Consider the following 21,987-nt stretch of genomic DNA (forward strand, 5'->3'; position numbering starts at 1 on the left):
GCGTGCCGTGCGCCCTGGTCTCTGACAGCGCGGACCTTGCCCCTCTTCCTGGAGTGTCCTCCTGCCCCCAGCACCACCTGCACGGCCCTCTCTCACCTGCGCAGTTGCAGCGGGCCCCAGAGGACCCACACGTGCACCCACCCCTGTGCCGTGCACCCACCCCTGTGCCGTCCACCCACATAGGAGAGAACGGGGCCAGGCCACCCTCTCACTACTGCGCGTGGCTCCCAGGTCCTGGGGACGCAGCCGGCCTGCCTGCTGTCGAGCAGGAGCCCAGGACGTCCAGCCCAGGTGTGCTCACTTGGCCGCCGTGGCCCCAGGCAAGCCCAGCTCCCGCACAAGGTGGGCCTGGGTCCATCCTCGTGGAAGTGGCTGTGTTCCACGTAGGTCTTTACAGACGTGTGTGTGTGGTTCCCTGGAGTCACTGTTTCATGCCGATGTGGCTTCGCGGAACTCAGGGCGCGCCCATCTTGCCAGGAGGGACACTCAGCCCCACACACTTCTTGGGCGGTCGTGGTGCAGGGGTGCCCCCGTGCAGGAGGCGGCCCAGGCCCCCGGGTGCAGTGGGCAGGTGAGCTCCCAGAGCTGGGCGCGAGGAAGTGAGGACGAGACCCTTCCCAGCATCCTCGGGGCCTGGCCGGGCTCCCATGGCCTCTCCTTTGACCTGCAGCATTGCTGGCCGTGTGGGCCTCGAGGGGACCTCAGGGACCCAGGCTCTGTCTGGCCCAAGGCGGGGGCCATGCGGGGGCGGTGACACATGGTGACTGCCCCAGAGCAAGAGCGGCGTGCCAGGCGTGGGAGGGTCATTCCACCCAGAGCTCTCCAGGGGGGTCAGCTGGTGTATACGACCGGGTCAAGCTGGTCCGGCGGGCTTCCCTTCCGGTCACAGGTGCGCCCGGGGGAGGGGCAGAGATGGCAGTCATGCACTCCCGAGGTGACGGTCGCCCACACCCGAGGTGACGTTGTCACAGACCTGCCCACCTGAAGCCTCCCCGGAAGGAGGGTCGGCATGAAGTTTGGAAGGGACCCCAGAGGGACAGCCGCCCTGACACGGCCAGCAGCCACAGTGAAAGGCTCTGAACCGCGGATCTGCAGAGCGAGCAGGGGGAGGGGAAGAGACACCCCCCACCGCCGGAGCCGACAAGACAAAGTGGCGATGTGGACACCGTACATACCCCCCGCCCCCCCCGCCCCCCCTGGGAAGCATCCAGCAGCACGGACTGCAGGCCGGACGAGCTGGAACAGGGCTGGACCCGGGCCGCGTCGCATGCCTGAACGGGTTCTGTGCGTCTCCGCTGCCCCCCAGGCGGGCTCTCCTGGGCCCGCAGACCCACCGGATGGGCGGCCGCCGTGCACTCGCGAGGTCTGAGCCTTCTTCCTTCGCGGCCGCGCTCGGTGACTCCGCCATCTCGCTGTCACGGAGGCGAGCACCTCCCCGTCAGGGTGCTTTGAGCGTGCCCGGCGTCCCCCGATGCCCGAGTGCCTCCTTCCCCTCTGCTGACGCGTCTTCTAACTCCTCGCGGCTCCCCTTTGAAGGGAACACAATGGGCGCCTTCAAGCCCGAGGCGCTCGGACTCCCGCGCAAACACGTTGTGAGCGGCGGGCTTTGTTCGGAAGGGCCACGGCGGGCTCCCGGGGAGAGGCCGCGGACGGACGAGCTCACGCCGGCGGAACTTCCTCTGAGTCGGGTTTCAGGGAGCGGAGCCTCTCAGCGAGTGGCGAGGCGGCGGCCGGGCGTTTGTGCAGAGCCCGCCTGATGGCCGAGGCAGTCCCTGCCGGCGTTGGGCTCTGGCGGGCGTGCGTGTGTGCGGGGATTGCGGTCTGCCTAGTTCTCCCGCGGTCCCGCCTCCTGACGCCTTCGACTGCCAAATGAGAAGAGCCGGGGAGGAAACAGGCCGCTCAATCTCTGCTTCTGCTCGGGCTCCGGTGGCAGCAAACGCTCGTGTTCGCTGCTGCCGGCTCCCTCGGTGCGGTGATGGGCGGGGATGGCCAAGAGCCCAGGAGATAAGGCGGCCAGCAGAAACCGGCCGCCCGGTGACCCCCGAGTCCCGAGCGAAGTCTCTGGGGCGGGGGGGACCCTGCTCACTCATCACTCACTTGCCGTCCCCCAGCGTGAGCCTGGATTCAAGTTCTGATTTTTTTTTTAAACAAGGGGATGCAAAGGAGCCAGAGGAGGACGCCGGCCTCGGAGAGTAGTCCTTGTCCGAGGCAGCGGGCCCGCCCTGGGGCCGGCAGGGCCTCCGCGTCAGGAACGGGGTTCGGCGTCAGCGCCGCTGCCGCTCGCCTCGTGGGCGGCTCTGTTCCTGGGCGCGGGCGGCTGAGAGGTCACGGAGGTGGTCATGGGTCAGGACCGCTCGGTGGCGCCCACCCGGGGCTCGCAGGGCAGATCCCCGTTGCTGGCGCGGCGGAGCCTCCCCCGGCCCCGCTGACCGGGGACTGCCACGCCGCGCACTCAGCCAGCCGTCCCCAGCTCTTCGTGTCCCTGCCGGGCTCCGCTTTGGAACAAACAGCCACAGTTCGCTGCAAGCGAGAACTCGGCCCTGGTGCACGAGCCGGCGGCGGGGGTCCGGGTGGAAACGAGGTAGCCGGCTTGGCTGCCCCTGCTTGGACCCTGGCCGCGAGGGCCAGGCTGACTGCCCCCTCGAGGGACACTTGCGGTGGCCCGTCTGCGTGCAGCCCCGCCCAGCGGCCGGGTTCCGAGGCCCCTTGACGGCGGTCACAAGTTCGAAACGTCCAAACCCCGGGTGACTTACAGAGACAGACAGGGAGGGACAGACGGGGAGAAGGATCCACAGACTCGAATTTCAGCAGTGAGACGACAGGAAGAGAGAGCATTCGTGGCTGTGGTGGCCACGCCAGCCACATGTCCCGGTGGCGGGGTCCTCACACGCACGCAGCACACTCTGCTGGGGGCCACGGGCACTTTCTAGGATGACAGGATGCCTTAGGTTTTTGCTCAGAAATGCATTTGCAGAATCCCCAAATGACCAGGGCCTGTCTTTGGAGACAGGAGTCTCAGACCCGACACTGAGCATCGGCACTAAGGAGCCTGGGGTCTGGTCACCCTGTGTGCGGGTGGGTTTGCGGAGGGAGTCACAGGCGGGGGCGCTGGGGACACAGAGAGGACTTGGAGGGCAGCGGCTGACCGCAGAGCCCACCAGGCCTTGGGGGACAGGACGGATACGCGGGGCACAGGTTCCCAGGGAGAATCCACAGTTCACTGCTGAGCTGCGCCGTCCGGAAGGAAAGCACTCCACCTGAGGGAGAGTGACCGGGAAGGGACCGAGGTGGCACCTTCCGTCTGCAGGTGTGTGACGGCCGACCGCCCTGAGCAGGGCCCTGCCCCTGTGCGCCACGGACCGAAGCGGCCAGGCCGGGCCAGCCCCGGACTCGGGGGAAAGACGATGTGGGCTGGATCCAGGGGCGGCGGGGGTCAACCACAGCCGTGTTCTCTGCTGCCCCCGACCCCTGAGCCCCGTCAGCCCCGGGAGCCAGGGCTGCACCTCTGACGGGGGAGTAATGGCCCGTGGGGGCTGCAGCGGACAGAGCGGGCCCCAGCCCCAAGATGTCCTCGCTGACCATCCTCTCCTGGGGCTCGTGGGGCCCACCCCACCTGGCAGCCCATGGCCCTGGCTGCCTCCCGTTTGCACGTGGGAGGGAATGACCCCGTGTTTCCTTTGGGGAGACTGTGTCTGTTTACTTCCCGTCTCGGGGAACTGCAGGGGAAACACGCAGGCGGAGGGGGTGGATGGTGGGCTTGGGCTGCTGCTCCGTCTTGTGTAGCCCGAGTCTGTCTCCTCCCGTGCTCCCCACCCGGGGGAAGTCCGCCGAGGGCCCGCCGCCTGGTCTCCGTGTCGTAGGCAGTCACGCCCAGCCTCGTGTCTGTCACCAGGGGTGGGGGAGTTGGCAAAGGAGGCTGTCTGTCTTCCCAGGGAAGCAGGCTCAGAAGCGCGGTGTGGTCGTCCGCTGGGGTGCTTGCTCTCCGTCCCGCCGACGGAGCGGCACCTGCGTCCCGTTCCGGAGGAGCCGAGGGACGCTGGGACTGATGCTGGGTGACGCCGGGGCCCTCTTATCTGCTAAAGGACGGGCACGCCATGATCTCAGCTGTTTGCAAAAGCCCGGAGAAGAGGGGCGCTGCTCTCTCCCCACGGTACCGCAGGGGAAACTGAGTCCCCGCAGGGTGAGGCCCCCGGGACCACGTGGTGGGTCCCCGCACACACCTCACCGCTCTGAGCTCCCACCTGGGCCTGCTCCCGGGACAAGTCCCCGCGGTCACAGGACAGGGGCCCCTTCCTGCAGAAGTCTGGTTCAGGATCACTGCCAAGTTCATCGCCTTTGCTTTCAAGAAAAGCAGCTTCATGGCCCCTGTGAACAATGGTATGAAATTGGCCCCTTCTCCCTGGAGCCGGAGCTGCCGCCCCGTGCAGCGTCTCATGCCGGAAACCTCTGGGTGTTCAGAGCGGACAAAGTAACCTCGGGGCTGGGCCAAGGGCAGCCCTGTATCCCCGGCAACTCTTTGCAAAGGTAACAAGAAAACAAATGCTGTGATACCAGACAGAGAATTAAAACATTGTTTCGAATCAGTGATACTATGTTACCTTCCCTGCACCAATAGCGGCGCCTTCCCGCTGCGGCCAGAATTGTCCCCTCCCCTCCCTCGTGAACACCCCTCGCCTTCGTCTGCTACTGGTCGGGGCTCGACTGGGCTTCCGCCTGAGTGAGGACAGGATGGCCGCTCTTCCTGGCCTCAAGTCCACGTGCGTGGCCTCTCCCTTTGGACGGCCGCTTCATGTTTCAGCTCCCACCCCGTCTTCTTGCACACGGACTTGGAGGTCCTGGGCGTGTCCGTGCACAGCATTTCCAAAGCAGCTGCCGATGGAAATGCTGGCGGCAGGGATTCATTTCCGATGCTCAGCACCCATCTGCCGCCTGGTGACATCTGGCTGGAGCGGGTGTCTGCACAGGGGCCCTGTCTGGGCATCCCCAGGCCTGCTTGCTGCCCAGGATGCATTTATTTTATGTGAGAAAGACCTGTCCCTGTGTCCCACGTCCAAACGAGGCCCATGGCATTTGCCATGGTCTCAGACACCTGGCACTCCTTAATAAAAACAAACAAACAAGCAAACAAACAAGCAAACAAACAAGCCAAGAGATCTGCGGTGTAACAGTTTGTGTTCGAATCCCCGGGGAGGGCAGCTGTGAGCTGAAACTCCCAGGGGGCTGAGTGATTCGTGGCACCCCGAGTCCCATCTGTACGGGGACGAGCGTGAGTGGGCTGCGAACCCGGGCGGGAAGGCATCTGCCAGCAGCCAGCGCCCCCCGCTCCGACCCCCGTGTAAGTCTGCATAGAGCGGCAGGCGGCAACACCGCGTCTGGGGGTGGCCCTCACCGTGGTGGGCGGCGGGGCGGGCAGGACCCTGAGCAGGGCCGTGCCTGGGTCAGCCCACGGGGGTCGGCAACATCAGACCCTTGGCAGGGGGTCCGGAGCAGGACGTGCACGTGGCAGACAGTAGGTGGCAAGCTCCTTGGGGAAGGCGGCCCCCGGCCCCCGGGGGAGGGGCTGTTGCCGGAAAGAGCGGGAGGCACGGGGTTTGCACAGTCTGCTGCCCAAGGCCAATGCCAGGGCCCCCCCTTCTCTGGGGTGGCGGCTGTGAGCGAGGGCGCTGGGCTCCGAAAGCCCCGTGGCTTGGTCCCTCCGCACGGAGTCCCCTTACGACGCCGTGTCCTGCAGAGTGGCGGTCACGCGCACACACGCAGGTGCAGCCACTAGAGCCCCGGCTGGGCAGCGCCTTTGCTTAAAGAAACGCTTCTTCCCAGCCCCTGGGGCACACCGAGCTGGCGTGTTGTGCGGTGTGTGGTGCACGCCCGTGTTTCTGGGCACATTATACACGGGTTATCCCACCCGTGGCATGTACTCACTACACCCGCGTGTAACGAGCACCCTTACTTTTCCCTCAGAAACGTGGGCAGGAAAGTGCTTGTTATACACGACAAATACGGTAAACTCTTTTTTTTTTCCCGGGAAAACAGAAGAGCCCACACTGTGGGGTTTGCAGCCCCGAGTTTTCCCGGGAACTGGAACGGGGAGGAGTTACGCAGGCCCTGGAGGGAGGGGGGAGGCAGTTGGAACACCCGACCCCACTGGCCCGGGAGCGTTTCGGACGCGGTGGGGGCAGGGCTGGGGGAGCAATGCTCAGGCCCCGCTGTGATGCCCACGTCGCTCCCGTGGACGGCCCGGGGGTCCTCGGGGAGCACTGGGCGGGGTCTGACACAGAAGCCCGTCCTCTGGCACCCCCGCAGGAGGGAAGGGGGGCTGCTGTCAGTGAGAGAGGCCCTTGGGTGCTTCTGACTCTCGCACGGTCTTTGTAACTTCGTTAGGAGCGAGTCTCCTGCTGCCGCGGCCGTCGGAAGAGGACACAGGCAGACCGGAGAAGTGCCCACAGGCTCCCTCGGCTGAATTGTCCGTGTGCAAACTGGGTTCAGGGTTTCAGCCTGAGCTTCCGGATAACTGGACTCGCCGCCCCGGACCCCGGACCGGCAGTCCGAGGAGGAGGGGAGGCGGCCCTCAGGGTGGCGGCCGAGCTGGGAGCGCAGGGGGCGCGGGCCTGCCAACTCCGAAGGTCAGGGAGAGGGGGTCTTTCTGGGCTCTGCCCCTGGGGTTTGTGCAGGGGCTAGAACGTGGCCTCCTGTGTGCACCTGCGTGCCCAGGTACAGGCTCGGGGCGGGCGGTGGGCCGGCACACGGGAGCGGCCCCCTGGGGCTCGCCTCTCCTCCGTCTCGGGGACGCGGGGTCGGGGCAGGCCTCCTGAAGCAGGTTCCTCACCGCCCCGCTCACTGTACACGAACGGCCAATTTCCAAGGAATTAGAATAAAATGCACTTAACACCAAAGCTATTTTAAACTTAATTTCAATTAAGTTCCTTGTGAATATCAATTATCGCCGTGTGGTGTGATGACTAGTTAGTGAAGATTTCCCGCTGGTGGGGCACGGGGTTAAGGAGGCGGCTCCCCCGCGCTCGCGGCCGGCTGCCCCACGGGGCCACTCCTGGGGCTCTCCTCTCCTGGGGCCACTCCTGGGGCTCAGCGCACGGCTGGCCTCCAGCTCTGCTGGCGGGACTTCAGGGGAACACCTCCCCGGGCCTCAGTGCCCTGGTCTGTGAATACGGGGGTGGGGGGGGCAGCCCCACCCAGCACCAGTTCGCCGAGTGCACAGGAGGTGAAGGGGTCAGTCACCCCAGCACTGGCACAGCCCTGCCCCCCTGTGTCAGGAGTAACCGACCTCATTATTCCCGCTTCGCAGACACGGTGCCCCCCCGTACAGGCGGGGAGACTGAGGCTTCGGGAGTCTGGGGACTTGCCCAAAGCACTCAGACAGGGCAAGGGCCAGCCTCTGACCCGCACCCTGGGGTCTGGGGTGGGGGCACATGGGGAGGCTCCGTACCCCACTCCTGGGGGAGTTCTCGGGCTGGAAGCAAGCCGGCTCCTTGGGGGGCCCCGCCCTCCAGGCCTGGCCGGGGCGCACACCTTCCAGGTGTGAGTCACAGGGAGTGAGCAGGTCGCCCACCACGCCTGCGCCTGCGCCTGGAGGCTGCCTGCTCGTGGGACCCGGCCCCGCGCAGGTGACCTCACAGCCCGGGGGGCCCGTCTCCGGCAAAGACAGAAGCAAGCAGCCGGCCTCGTGTCCTCCTCGCTCTGACGGAGCCGAGGACAGGATGGTGTTTCCCGACCGTCCGGCGTTCCCCGGTCAGGATGCGGGCCTGGATGCCGGCCAGCTTTTGTTCTTAAATGTTCCCCCCAGCCGGTGCACACAGAGCTGTGCCTCTGGCTCCGAGCACACCTGGGGCAAGCCCGGTGTCCGGGGGACCGTGCTCCCCTTGCCAGTTCCCGTGCAGGGAGTGGGACCGTCCCCCGCCGTCCCCGATCCCCGGGGCTTCGTCTGCCCTCGGTGCTGCAGGAGCCCCAAGTGTCGCCCGTGGGCCCGCCCTGCGAGGGACCCCGTTCCCAACCTCCAGAGGCACCAACAGAGCCTCCGGGCGCCGCAGACTCCTCAGGCTCACAGAGACAAGTGTGCGCCTGGAGTTCGAGCCTGGAGCCCCCACGGCCCCCTTCCTGCAGGGCCACACGGGGGGCGGGGGCGGGGGGGGGACCTGGGCTCACAGCGGCCAGCAGCCCAGCAGCCAGGCGGTCGGACCTGGGAGAGGGACTCACCCTGCCGCCTCCGGGGAAGGCCAGGGCCAACAGTCAGGGACATTTCTAACCAGGCACTTCATCACCATCGCATCTGCGAGGGCTCGCACGCAGATTTCCAGAGTAACTATTTAGATGTCTTGGAATTAATTTCGTGCGGCTCTTATAGCCCTGGAAAAAAAATGGAGTATCAGTCAGGTATTTAGTTGCTAAGAAACCGGCGCAGAGGCAGGCGGCCCCTTCCGAGAAGCGGGGAGGCTCGCGCTCCGGAGAGCGCCGTGCCCTCCCCACGCGCCCAGCTTGTTCCGCAAACAAAGGCCCTGCCTCCAGGGTCTCATCCTGGTCCCCGGCTTCTACACCTGGTGTGGGTGGGCCGCGGGGAGGGGGCCCCCCGGGGGCCTTGGCTCGGCCCCCACGGCCCCCTGCTGCCCTTCCCTCGCCACCCCCGGGGCAGACCGGCCTCCACGCCTGCGTCTCGGAATCTCACTCCCGGCCACAGTTGGGTGGCCGTGCGGCGGACACGTGGCCAGGGCTGGGACGACCCGATTCTGAGGGCTGGGAAGTTGGATCAGGGGCGGAGAGGTTCTGGTGCGAGCGTCTCTCCCAGGCGAGCACACACGAACCGCGGATGCATGGAGATGGTCTGCCCCCCCACCCCCACCGTCCCCTGCTGCTGGCCTGGGCTGCAGACAGGGCTGCTGAAGTCCAGGCGGGTGGGCCCCGGCCTCAGCCCGCCCCCACGGGCTGGCCTGGCCCTCTGACCTGCGCCCCGAGAAACACGGGGACCCCAGGGGTGAGCCCTCCCCGTCCTGGCAGAGGCTGCTGGTGTCGTGTTCTCTGTCTCACAACCAGCACGTCCCAGCGAACCCCCTTCTGCTGCTGGAGTGCAGCCAGAGACACAGCCCCGCGCTCTCCGGGGGGACCTCGGCGCCCCCAGGCCGCGCCTTCAAGGCCCTCGGAGTCGTCAGCCCCGCCCCTGTGGGCTCTCAGACAGGCAGGTTGAGTCGCTCCATTTTGGGTCACGTGGCTTGCCTTTCCCGGCCTCTGGGCCAGAGCCGACCCCCAAGCGGATGACACAGCCACCGTCTGCGGGGACCACCTGCTGCCTATCAGGATGCAGGTGGACGCCAGCTCCAAGGTGGCGGGGGAGCCGAAGGAGCGTTAGGGAGTTTGGGCTGGGAGCTGGCGGGGCCCGGAGTCCCGGCTGCGTTCTCCAGCAGGCGTGTGGTGTTGGGTGCGGGGCGCGGGATTCATCCTTCTAGGGTGCGGGGCGCGGGAGTTCATCCTTCTAAGCCTCCCTTGCCGCGTCTGTCATTCGGGGAAATGGTGCCCTTGTCTCTCAGGGCTCGGGGAGGCGATCTATCGTTGGGAGTTGGCCCTAACCCCAGCACCGCGGCATCTGACCTCGTTTGAGGGGGTCTTAGCGGAGGTGATCCGGGTGAAATGAGGTCACGTGTGCGGCCTTGGCCGGTGCGTCCTCACTGGGGGGGCTGTGGGCAGAGACGGGGACCTGGGAGCGAGCCGGGCGAGGGTGGAGCGAGTGCAGGGGGCACACATGCATGTCCGCATCCAGGAAGAGCGTGCGGGCATGGGCCCGGGCCGGAGCCCCCTCCCGTCTCAGAAGGAGCCGGCCCTGCGGACACCTTGGCCACCCGGGACTCCCTTCTGTTCTGTCTGGTGATGAACTTTCTGTCCCGGCTCCCCAAAGTGAAGGCGCCCCCAGGGGTGGGCGCTGCAGGGCCAGCCGGCCTCCAGCGCACAGAGGGTCTGAGAGTCCACAGGACCAGGTGGCCGGGGAGGGGCCGTTGGGCGGGCCGGGGCCTGTCCCCTCTCAGGGTCCTGGGGCAGGACGACCTCCACCAGCCCGAGACCAGAGCGGCGGGCGAGTCTCTTGGGTCACATGCTCCTTGGCCTGAGTGTCCTGGTGACAAACGGGAGACAAGAAGCTCAGTCTCCTCGCCATGGCCCCACCAGCCGCCTCCCCCGGGGCCAGGCTGGGCCGGCCACGTGTCCGCCGCACTAGCCCTGGTGTGAGTGCCGTGGCCTCGGGCACCGCAGGGTCCCCGGGGGGCTCTCAAGTTGGAGCCCCCTCCTCGGGCACGGTCCCGGCGGGCTGCACACTGCATCCGACGAAAAAGGGGGAGGCAGCCCCGGTCTCAGGAGGGCCACTGTGACCGGGGCACTGGCCCCTGTGGCTTCTGGAGGCCTCTCTCCCCCAAACTTGGCACCGGAGACACAGGGGCTGGAGGGACATGTGAGGGATCGATGTCGTCACTCTGAGTTGCCTCCCCCCTTCCCAGCCGGCCCCAAGGATTCCGCCTCCTGCCGGGAAAACCGGCCCCTGCCCGGTCCCCCAGCCTCCCTCCTTGTTAGCCCCGCAGCTCCCCACTGCCAACACGGCGGCGGCGGCGGCGGACTGCGAGCAGGTTAATGATGCTTTGTGGAGAGGCTTCCCGCCCCGGGGAGTCCACGCTGCCAGGCAGGCCGTTCCCATGGAGACGGCGGCGTACACAAAGCGGGCGCTCCCGTGGTCGCTGGGTCAGAGCCACACTCTCTCGGGGGGTGGGGAGCCATTCGGAGAGGGGCACTGGGGGGAGATGCCTGTCCTCCCCCGGCACCCGAGGTGGGCTCAGCGTCTCACCAGCGAGAGTGTCTGTCTCTTGGGGCCTCGCTGCAGAGGAGACTCCAGAAAGTTCCACACCCCAAAAGCCTTCTCCGGCCCCTGAAAAAAACTAAGGCACGTGCAGCCACTCCAGAGGGTCATTCTCCTCCTCGTTAAACGAATCCCAAATCTCGGCCTTTTTGAAACTTTTCAGCAAAGACAACGGTCCATTCTCTGACGCAGGGGAGCGGAGGTGTGGGAGCACCCTGCGTCCCGACGTGGAACCCAGCGAACCAGGGAGCGGACCCCCCTGGCTGGTGCGGCCGGCGGAATAACCACCCCCTGCGCCCCCAAGATGTCCACGTCCTGACCCCCCGATGTCTGAGCGTCACCTTCCTCGGCAACAGGGCAGTGCAGCCACGGCGGCATTCAGGGCCAGGGTTGGGCGGTGACCCCGGCCTGTCTGCTGGGCCTGATGCCGCCACTCGGGGGGCCTTACGGGAGGGGGCAGAGCGGCCGAGTCGGGGGGCGGTGGAGGGATGCTACGTGTCGGCCTGGAGGGCGAAGCCACCAGGAGGCAGGGACGCAGGAGGCTGCGAGAGCGTGAACAGCACGGAAGAGACTCCCCTCGGGAACTGTGGCTGGGACGCAGCCCAGCCAGCCCCTCCACTCCGGATGCCCGGCCTCTGGAGCCAGGGGGGGCACGGCTGGCCCTGTGGCCGCGGGCAGGGCAGCGGGGGGCCAGTCCTCACGGCCCCCTTTGGGCCCCCCACCCACCTCACTGGTCTCGGTTGCACAGGTCGCCCGGGGACAGGCCAGGCCTGGTGCCCGGGCAGCGTCTCTCCCCAAGACGGGCAAGGTCCCCGAGCACCCAGACTTGCTGCGTCTGCTACAGGGTGTACCTTCCCCCTCCCCCGCCCACACCTCTCCCAGGCACGTCCGGGCCGCTGGGTGAGCACCTCCTGCTGGAAGTCAGCCTCCTCCCTGCGAGGCCAGAGTCTCCGAGGCCCGGCCGGTGTCCTGTTTGCATCGGATCCGGACGAAACAAGACGGCTGAGGCGCGTTCCCTTCCCGGGGCCAGCGTGCCCCCCGCCCTGGGACGCGGGCTCTGCCCCCCCCCCCCCCGCCCCGCTCACCCCGATGGCTGCTGGCTGCCCGGGCCAGTGGGGCGCGCCGTCCTGGGGGGGAGCCCTTTCCTGCCGGCTCCCTGGTGGGACCCGGTACCCTAAACCCTCCCACTAAGGGCCTTGTTTTGGGCGGGGTCGGCACCTCGGGGAGCCCGGGCCAGCCACGTGGAGTGGATCGCCGTGGGACCGCCACGCTGAGCACGGCGCAGAACCTTCCAGGCGCCTGGAGAGAGCGGAGACTTTGGGCATCGTCCTGACCTGTCTGTCACTCAGGATGAACTGATGGGCCTGGAGGTGGTGGGAGGGACGGCCCCCGGCCCGGGGGCTGTGGCGTCACTCAACATAAGCGGCTTAAACACGCTCCCTCCCCTGGCGCAGGTTTGGGTGGGGGTGGCTGTTCCGCATTCCCACGGGCGACCACCGCTGTGAGAGTGGCCGCCTTGCCCACCTCCTGCCTCCCCCCCACCCCCCACAAAGACGCATAGGTGCCCGCGTGGGCAGTGGGTTTTACCGGGACCGTGGCCACATAAGGAAGCACGACGCTTTCTCTGCGGAAATGACGGGTGGACCGCCCGGCCTCGTCTTCCTGGGGCTGCATCTGGCAGCCTTCCCAAACGTGCCCCGCCTTCCAGCGCTGAGGACCGGGAGAGGGCCCACTGCGGTCTCCAGAACTTGGGGGCGGGGGGTGGGGGCGGTGGCTGTGTCCAGGCTCCCGGGATGGTGAGGGGGGACCTGTCCGAGGTCCTGAAGAGACCGACCCAGGTCCGTCCGGCACGGTTGGGCTGTGCCGAGGACAGGGGCACGGTTACCTTTGAAGATGGGAGGTCAGTCCTGGGCGGGCTGCTTTGTAGTTGCCCGGTCAGCTATGGCCCTCGAACCCCAGCAAGGCGCGTGTGCAGCCCCCAGATCAAGGCAGGAGCATGCGGGGGGGGGGGCGCCAGCAGGGACTCGGCTGCGCCGGCGCCCGACAGCCCATCCGTCCTCGGATCCCGCGGGCCCTCCCGGGAGCCCTGGCGGGCCGCTGCTCAAACGAGGAGAAAATTGGTTATAAATCAACGTAATTTCCAAAGATATTAATCCAAGGAGAAGCCGACTCTGTGCGAGGCCGGCAGCGGCGCCGCCGGGAAGCGCCGGGACTCCGAAGGCACCGGGGGAGCAGCACCAGGAAGGTGTCTCGGGTCCGAGTCCCAGCCGCTCGCTACGCCGTGGCGATGCCACGATTAAACCATTTCCCCGCCCGCTGCCTTCCCGGGGCCGCGTACTCACTCCGGCAGTCTGCCGCCCCAGGGAGACGCTGCCCCCTGGAGAGACGCAGCTGACCGGCGCCCCGTGCTGTCCGGAGGGTCCAGAGGGGAGGTTGTCCCTGGCTTCTGCCCACCGAGTGGGGCCTCCTTCCCTCCCAGGACCGGCGGGGGGTGGGGGTGTCACAGCTGTTGCCGGTGTGTCCTGGGCTCCACGTGGGGGTGGGGAGACCAAGCCCCCCCCCTGCCCCCCGGAAAGCCGCAGAGTGGGCACCCGGCTCCAGCGCTCCGATGGCCGAGCCGCCCAGGGAAGGGGCGCCTGGGGCTGGACACCGCATGTCGGGGCCGGGGGTCAGGGGCCTGGCTGGGGAATGCTGGGTGACGAGAGGCTGTACCCGAGTTTGAACCTGTTGGTTACGCGCCCCGGGAACCTCCACGCTGCGTGTGACCCGGTGCCCCGGGGCCGAGGGGGACACCTGCCTGGGCGCTCCCGGGCAGCTCCAAAGCAAATTCGCTCCATCTCCTCTCATTCCCTCACAGAAGGTGGTTTTCCTTAACCACAAAAGGAATTCCCACTCTAACCCTCGCTTTGGAGAGCGCAGGCAGTTACAGAGAAGCACGTGGAAGTCCACAGCCCCGCCCCCCATGTCCCCCCTTCCCGCGTCTCCCGCCAGCTCCTGTCCGGGGCCGTGCGGGTGACACACATCGTGACGGCCCCCCCCCCCAGTTTCTACCTCCTTTCCCCTGGTATTCCTGGAGCATGGGCACTTTCGACATCCCCCAATACTGTTGGAGGCTGCACTGGACTGTTTCACAGGCCGCCTTGTGTCTTTTGCATAATATTTCTAGCAGCCGGCCTCTCACTGCGGAGGCTGGCGGGGAGGTCAGCCACGGTGGCACGCACACCCTCGCACCCAAGCCCTCTGTCGCGTCCTCCGGGCAAATCCGATGGTGTTTTGGATGGAGTGGCCTTGGTGTCCCTGGGGCTCCAGACTGGACGTGGGAAACCTTGTCCCAAGTCCCTGTCCAGCCGGGTGCCTCGCCCCTACCTGGGGCGGCTGGCTGAAGGCCGGGGCTGAGGCTCCGCCCACAGGGGAGCCGGGCTGGGGCGGAGGGTTTCTGGAAGGCTCACGCTGCCCTCAGAGTCGGATAACCCCACCAGGACCAGGGCAGCGCTGGCGTCCACTTTATAAGACATGCTCTGAGAGACGTCAGGACGGACAGAGGAGGTTAGGAATAGCACCACTGGTTTCCAACGGGAAGGAACCAGTGACCCAAAGCGAGTCCTCCCTCATTCCCCACGTGAGGGCCTCCCCTCCGGCTCCGCGGCGTGTCCGCTGCTCAGAGCGAGGGCGGTTCAGGACAGAGGGCCGGGAAAGGGAGCCCCAGGGAGTCACCTCGGATCTGCACCCAAAGGAGGCTCTCAGCATCGCCGAGTCTGCGCCCAGCGCAGGGCTGCCGGGCTCTGCGGCGTGTGACGCCGGCCTGCCAGTCCCGCTGGGGAACGGCAGCCCGTTGGGGTCCGGTGAGACACAGAGCTGGGGGGGGGGCGCGACCCCGCAGCTCCAGGGCAGAGGATCTGCGCACAACAGGTGCCGGTTTCTGCTTCTGGGGACGGAAGTCTGAAGGGGGCTTTTGCAGGACCGATGGGCGGGATGGGAGCGGCCGATGTCGCCAAGATGGGGCCCTCAGCTCGGGGCTCGCTGTTCGCAGGGGGCTCGGGGCAACGGTGACTTTGTGGTGAGAAGCCGAGGAGACACCGATGGACCCGGGAGCCGCGGGAGCCCGGCTGTGCTTCTCCGTGTGGCTGGCGCCAGGCATGGCTTCCTCGAGGTGCATGCCCCCACCCCCCCAACTCGGCCGCCCTCAGGGAATCCCTCCTTCCTCCCCGTGTCACATCTGGGGGTGCCCACCTGAAGACGAAAGGCCGCCGAGAGAGGTGACAAGCCTTTATGGGGCCCCATGGGAACCCAGCTCTTCTAGAATCACTCCTTCAGACGGGGCCCAGGGGCGTCCCGGCGAGGGGACGGGGGCGTGGGGTGCTTCCGGGGAGGGGAAGGGGGCGAGTCTGCCCGCGGCAGGAGGGCAACTCAGTGTCGCTGGTCCTGCACGACGCCTTTCCTCTGCTCCCGGCTGTTTCCTCGCCCCCTTGGGCAAACCGTCGTCTGGGATACGGGGTTGCCCCAGGCCCGGCCCAAGGTCCCTTCGCCCGGCGTGAACACCCAAAGTGTGTTTGAGTATGAGCCGTGCAAGGGTGCAAGGCGGTTCGTCTGGGAGAGCAGCTCCGGCTCCGTGTTCAAGGGGCGGCGTTCACGGGACTTGGCGTGTTCTGCAGAGGGGCACACGGATGGGCACAGCCCGGCCACAGACGGGACTCACGTGTCCCCCTCACTTCTCGGACCTGCACGCCCCAAGGGCCTAGATGGCCTGCGACACGGGCGCCCCCAGGAGCCGGCACCCGTGTGGACCTTGGCCCGCCGTGGGGAGCCCCCTCTCCCCTCCTCCCCCTGCCAGGCGGAGCGCGCCGCCGTGCGCCAGCCGGCCCGCGGACCCCACGGCGGATCCCACGGGCAGGCCGCGAGAGTCCCCGGCAGCGAGTCCGGCCGCGGCGGAGGGACGGCGCCGCCCCGCTCCCCGCCCGCGTCCCTCCGCCTGTAATGGCCCGTTTGAATGTATCGGCATACGTGGACGCCGGCTCCACAAAAGGTATCATCAAGTGCGATTGGAAATCAAACTGCCATTTCATTAATGGGCCCGTTATCGGGAAGCACAGTGGCCGGACGCGGATGCCTGAGCACGGTTACTATAGCTACGCCTCCCCGGCGGCGCTGCGGAACAAAGAGCATCGCGGGCTGCGTCCTGCTCGCGCGGACCGGCTTTGATGGGCGTAATTAGCGGATCGTTCTCTGAACGCTTTGAATCGGGAAAGACGCTGTGAATGCGGATTGCGGGGGGCGGGGGGGGCAGAGCAGAGTAATTCCTGTCCTTCCAGGTCTTATTGATCCTCACGAACGTGAGAACCGCCGGGCCCGCCATCCCCGCCCGGAATCGCCGGGAGCCACGGTTTCCCGAACCGGGCGGCGGCGCGCCCTGAGTGCGACGCGGGCAGTCAGGACTTGGGGCCGCACAGAGCTGGACCCACACGGGGGTGTTTGCGGGATTAGTTACGTCTTCACGATCTCTCTCTCTCTCTCCCAGTTTGCGGAAAACAGGCTGGAAGAGTCAACGACGACGAGGTCCCCACGGGCCCCGGGGACGGCGGAGAGGGCGAGGTCAGCCTCCCGCCGCGAGCGTAGTCTCGCGGGTGGGGTGGGGACAGCGAGGGAGGAAGGCCACAGTGTTGGGTGGGGTCCCAGGCCCGGTCGGGGGAGGGCGAGTGGAGGGGCTTGGAGCAAGGGAGGGGCCTGATCCAACCTCAGGCTTTGGAGGAGGCGTGGAAGCCGGAGGAGGGGGTGGGGCCGCTGGGGAGGGGGCGGGTCCAGGCAGCTGGGCCGGAGGGAGCCGACTGGTTGCGGGGGAAGGTCAGTCGATTCCAGAAGCTTGCAGCGGGGGGCGGGGGACACTAGCGTAGTCTTCTCCCCCTACATCGGCTCTCCTTTCACTGCGCAGCCTTCCCCAGGTCCGCCCCATCAGTCTGCAGGTCCTGACCCACTTTGGTGACAGAATGGAAATTGCGGGCACGGCCGATGGCCTCCACGCCTCCAGCAGACGCCGCCTCTGTGCCCGTCAGGCCCAGTGCCAGCTAGCTCCTGCCACCAGGATCCCCGGGGGACCGGGGACACCCCCCCACCCCTCAGCTCCCTCTGCCCTCGGTGAGAACAACTCCACGCTCTCGCCCGGCTCCCCGAGGCCCTCCAGGGGGATGGACCCCACGGTCCTCCGGGGGCGGCTGGCCCGAGGACACACCTCTGTTGCCACCCTTTCCTCCCCGGTCACTTCTCCACCGCTGGGGTCTCCTGGGGCTCCCTCCCCAGTAAACTTCTTGCACGTGAACCCCAGCCTCAGGCTCTGCCTCTCGGGGAAACGCAGGGGAGGCAGAGACCCTCGTCAGGCTGTGGTAGCTTCTGCTCTGAGCCTCCCCAGGCGGGTGACATCCGTGAGGGCTCCGTGACGGGTCCCACCCGCTGTGTTCATGTCATGGCTCCGCCAGCCAGAAGGGGCATGGGTGCTGGCCTCCGCGGCCCGCTGGTCTGGGGCCCAGCGCACCTGGCCGTCTGGTACCGGAGAAACGGGGACGGTCGTCGCCTGAACGGCGGTGGCGGCATCTCCTTACGGCTGCGTGTGTTGTGCTGAGCCTTTCACGGGCCTTAGGAACCGGGGGTGGGGGGGACAGGGCGCTTGGTTTCGAACCACGTGGGTGGTCTTTACCGTTCCCTTGTTCGAGGAATCCACAGGCTCCTTGGCATTTGGGATCGCCGCTAGAACACAGCCTTTAGGCTGTCTTTCCGCGTGAATTTAATTAAACCGAGAACGACACCGTCCTGTGAGAGAAGCCAAGCGTGCAAAGAGACCGTGGTGTCCTTTACATGCTGCTGCCTTAGATCTCGTCGTGAGGGTTTTATTTCAACAAAAAAGAGGGAAAAAATTAAGATTATTTATTGGCTGAATTTCCTAGCGCAACATTCTTCCTCTGTTAATCATCACGCTCATTACTATGGAAACGGGACCCAAGCAAACAGAAAGTATCCGCCAATATCCCGCCACCCAAGCCCACTGGCGAGGCTGGGCGGCCGAGGTGAACCCGGGAAGTGTGGGAGATGACGCAGTTGTCTCCGAGGGCCGCTAATCGTGCTGAAGCAAGTGGCTTTTCATTTCTCTGGCCGTCCTTGACCCCAAGCGCAGATGATTCCGGAGAGGGAGACGGCGGCCACTCTGTCGCTAATGGGCAGGGCGACCGCTGTGAGGTCCGCCGCTGGTCCTGACAGCGGCGGGTCACCGGTTCTCCGGAAGAAGAAAGCGCTGCCACCACCCGGACGGTGGCGCAGAGGGGAAGCTTCCGCGGAGACACAGGGCGTGAGGCCTGTGCGTGGCCCAGGGAGAATGGTTATCAGGACGGAGGGCAGGGTCTCCGGGATGCCAGCGCGCCCCGCCCTCCTTTCTGGTCTCGGGGGGCGGCGGGAGGACCTGGGCAGGGAGGTGTCTGGGACTCCCGGCTGGGCCCCGGGACCTGTGCCTGGAGGCCGGTGGAACCCGGTGGAAGCTGGTGGAAGCCGGTGGAACCCGGGATCGGGGCTGCCGGCCACCCTCACGGAGCCGGCTTCGTTCCAGGGCACAGATGGGCGGCCGGACGGAAGCCGGGGAGGAGGGCTCATAGAGGCTGGAAAGGAGGGGGGTCAAACACAGCCCCCACTTCACGACCGAACGCTTGCTCCCGGAGACCTCGCCGCCCGCAGCGGAACCTGCCCCTCGTGTGGCGGCCCCCGACGCCGTGGTCAGCCGGGTGACTGAAACCGGGACTGAGAGTGTCGCCCTAGGGTGTCACGAGTGATAATGAGGTGGCAATAGCCAGCGTGGTTCATGGGGCTGTTCAGGGGACAAAGCCCTCCCATGTCCCGTGTCCCATGAGTCCCCATCGTCAGGGAAGAAAACAGTCCGGCAGGTGGGAACGGTCTCTGCCCCCAGGAACCGGACAAGGGGTCCCCTCCCTTGTCACCCACCGGGACCGCCACATGAATCCGGGCCAGGACAGAGCCCCTCTGATGCCCCTAAACGTGGATGCCCTGCGGGCGAGCCCTTCCTGCCGCACCCGCGGCGCCTGTCCCGCCTCATCCCGGTCCGGCCCCTGGCTCTGTGCGGCCCTGCGTGGCCTCCCACGCGCCTGCGCCCTTGCCCAGAAGTTCCAGAAGGCGCTGTCCCATCCTGGATGCTGATGCAGCGCTTTGGATCCCCAGACAAAGGAGTCCTCACACTTCAACTGGCGTCACCAACTTCCCCGGGAAAATGGTTTCCTTTCCAAACGGGAAAAGGGGAAGGGGCGGGAACACCGCTGGGGAGTCCCGGGGCCTTTGCCGCTGAGCCGCTGCGGTCAGCGCCAGTCAGTGGGACCGCTCAGTGGGAGCGAACAGTCTGGACAAGCCGGGGGGCGGCTGCTGGGTCCTGTTGCGGGAACTTTCATTACACCCGGCTTCTCCTCCCTCACCGCCGGGAACTGGGAGTGGAGAGGAGAGGGAGGCTTCCGTGGGGCCCCACGGGCCGGCCCCTCACGGCCACGGGGCAGGGGGCCGGGCCGGCCGGGCACGCCCTGCCCGCGACGGCACTCACATGTCCAGGGGGGGCTCGCACACCGCTGCTGGACTCCCTCTCTTTGCTCTGCTGGCGCCACCTCCTGGGCGCTGTGTGGGGGGAGGGGAGTTCCGGGGGTTTGGGTCTGTTTTCCCCGGGGTTGTGGGGCTGTCCCCGTTTGCACTGTCCTGAGGCCGCTGGCCCCTGGGGAGGGGGGCGTGGGACAGCAGGCCTCGGGCCCCGGCCTGACAGTGCGTGCTGGCTGAGGTCCTGGAGGGCCCTGGAGGGCCCTGCGGGCTCCCCTGGGCTGGAGCGCCACGTCGGGGTGTCCTCAGCACCGAGGCCCGTGGCCGGTCTTCCTCGTCCCGCCTGAGGACTCGGGGTGGGGCCCCGGCCACACTGAGGCCCTGCACGGTTCTCCCGAGCACACGGGGCCCCGCGGCAGTGCCCAGCGCGCGGTGTGAGTCGTCATTGCTGTTCGAGTTCCTGTCGCTGTCGGTGCAGCTGGTGCGTGCCGCCCCTAGCTCGGGGGTGAGCCCTCGGCCGGTGTTAGGTGTCACTGCTAGTGGCTACTGTGTCCCAGCCTCACACACACACACGCATGTACATGTGTGCACACACACGCAGGGCTGGGGTGTGTGAGAAGCCCGAGAGGCAGGACACGTGGGCGGCCTTGGGGTGTGCATGTGTGCGTGGACCGCGGACACAGCTGAGGCTGCTGTCTCTCTGTCACCTGCATGGAGACCCCTCTCGTCCCCCGTGGTCCCCAAAGCGTGGGCCAGTGTTGCTGGGGCGTCTCTCAGGCACGCCCACTCCAGACCGCACTCCGCACCTGCTGGCTGGGCCCCACTGCCCCGTGTCCCTCTGTGAGTGGGACCCCCGATAGACAAATGCCCGGGAGACCTTAGGCAGGTGACGACTCAGGGAGGGGGGACTCGGGGGTGGGGACAACCTGCAACTCAGAAGCGGCAGCTTCGGCTGACAGGAGGCACTAGACCCCTGCAGGAGGGGGAGACAGTGCAGACAGGAGAGGAGGGAACCCCCACCCCCGGGGCTCGGTGACATGCGAGCAGAGGTCAGGTGCGCCCTGCGTTGCCGGGGGTGACGTTTCAGGGGTGAGCCCCCCGGGGTCAAGCGTCAGCCCGCCGCCCCCCCCGCATCACTGGTGCAGCTCCAGGTGGGGGAGGGGCTTCACTGCTTGCCTTTTTTCCTCCTGTCTTCCCTTCCTATTGTTCATTTTCCCCTTTTCTTTAAAAAAAACAAAACTTTGCTGACTTGTTACTTTTCTTTTCTCCGGATGGAAGGACAGGGAAGGGAACCCCCAGGGCAGCTGCTGCCTCGGTCGTAGGTTTGCTGTTTCCAGGCAGGCCCCTTGTAAGTGACCTGACACCCAACACAAAGAATAACACGTAAAAGGGACATCCCCGAGGGTTATTCTATGGTCTTCAAATACGCTGTCAGGGGAGCGAAAGCCAAAGCCCCAGCTGTCCAGTGCATCTTTGGGGGTTGGGGGGTCAGTGGGGGGGAGGGGGTGGGGAAGAGCAGACACGTCAGAATGACCGAGCGGCAGCCAGAGACCGGGGGAGGGACGTAAGGGCATGACCGCACTAGAACGTAGGGAACGCAGAGCGAACAAAATCGGGGCACCCCCCCCCACCCCCGACCCGTGGGTCAGACTCGCAAACAGGAAGAAAATGTCCGGGAACAGACAGCATGTGATGGACGTGGGAGGCAGGGCGTCACGCGGGCGCCCACAGCTTGGGGGGCAGGTGCCGTGTGGGGACACCGGGAAGGGGAGAGGCACAGGCCTGGGCCCAGTGGCTGCACCCCTCGCTCCTGCCCTGGGGGGAGAGGCTCAGCCCGTCCGCTGGACAGTGGGTCTGCTGGCAACAGGGACATCGTGGGACACAACGATTCGTCCCTGGGGAGGGGACGCAGTGGCGGCTGGCAGCGGCTGGGACAGGTCTAAACAGCTCGCGGTCTGCTGAGGAGGTCTGAGCGGAGACAGGTTCGCGCAGTCTCGTACGTGTTGTGCAGATGACAGCCCGCAGGGGCACGCACTCACACACGCCACACACACACACCAACACACACAAATGTTAACCAAGAGCCGAGAGCTGCACATCACATTGTGACACCAGCTTCCTCTGCAGATGGGGAGTCGGCAAAAGGAGCACGGTGTGTAGGGATGAAAAGAAGTGAACTTCCATATGTTTATAACGGTTTATTCAAATGTGACGATTGATAGCTAATCAGTGACACGAAGAAGAAGAGGACGGAAAGTGGGGGGGGCGGACAGTGACGCTGGAGGCAGGAGGAGCCGGGTGAGGTTTGCCGACCCTCTCCCCTCGCCGACAGGTGTGGTCAGGTGGGAAGTCACCTCCAGCCAGGTGGCCGGGCCGAGGCAGGCTGGCAGGGCCTTCCGGTCCCACCTCACGGCAAACCATGTCTGGAGGCACTTCTGATGGTCACCAACGGGTGGTTGCTCCCAGCAACCAGGGGGCAGAGGCCAGGGATGTTGCTAAACGTTCTCCAGCCCAGGACGGCGGTGCGCCCCTCACCGCGGAGGACCGTCTGGTCCATGTGCCGGTGGGGCTGAGGCTGACGC

This window comes from Phyllostomus hastatus, unplaced genomic scaffold (genome assembly GCF_019186645.2).
Source record: "Phyllostomus hastatus isolate PE091 unplaced genomic scaffold, TTU_PhHast_1.1 phas_contig_17, whole genome shotgun sequence".
In the NCBI taxonomy this organism is placed as follows: domain Eukaryota; kingdom Metazoa; phylum Chordata; class Mammalia; order Chiroptera; family Phyllostomidae; genus Phyllostomus; species Phyllostomus hastatus.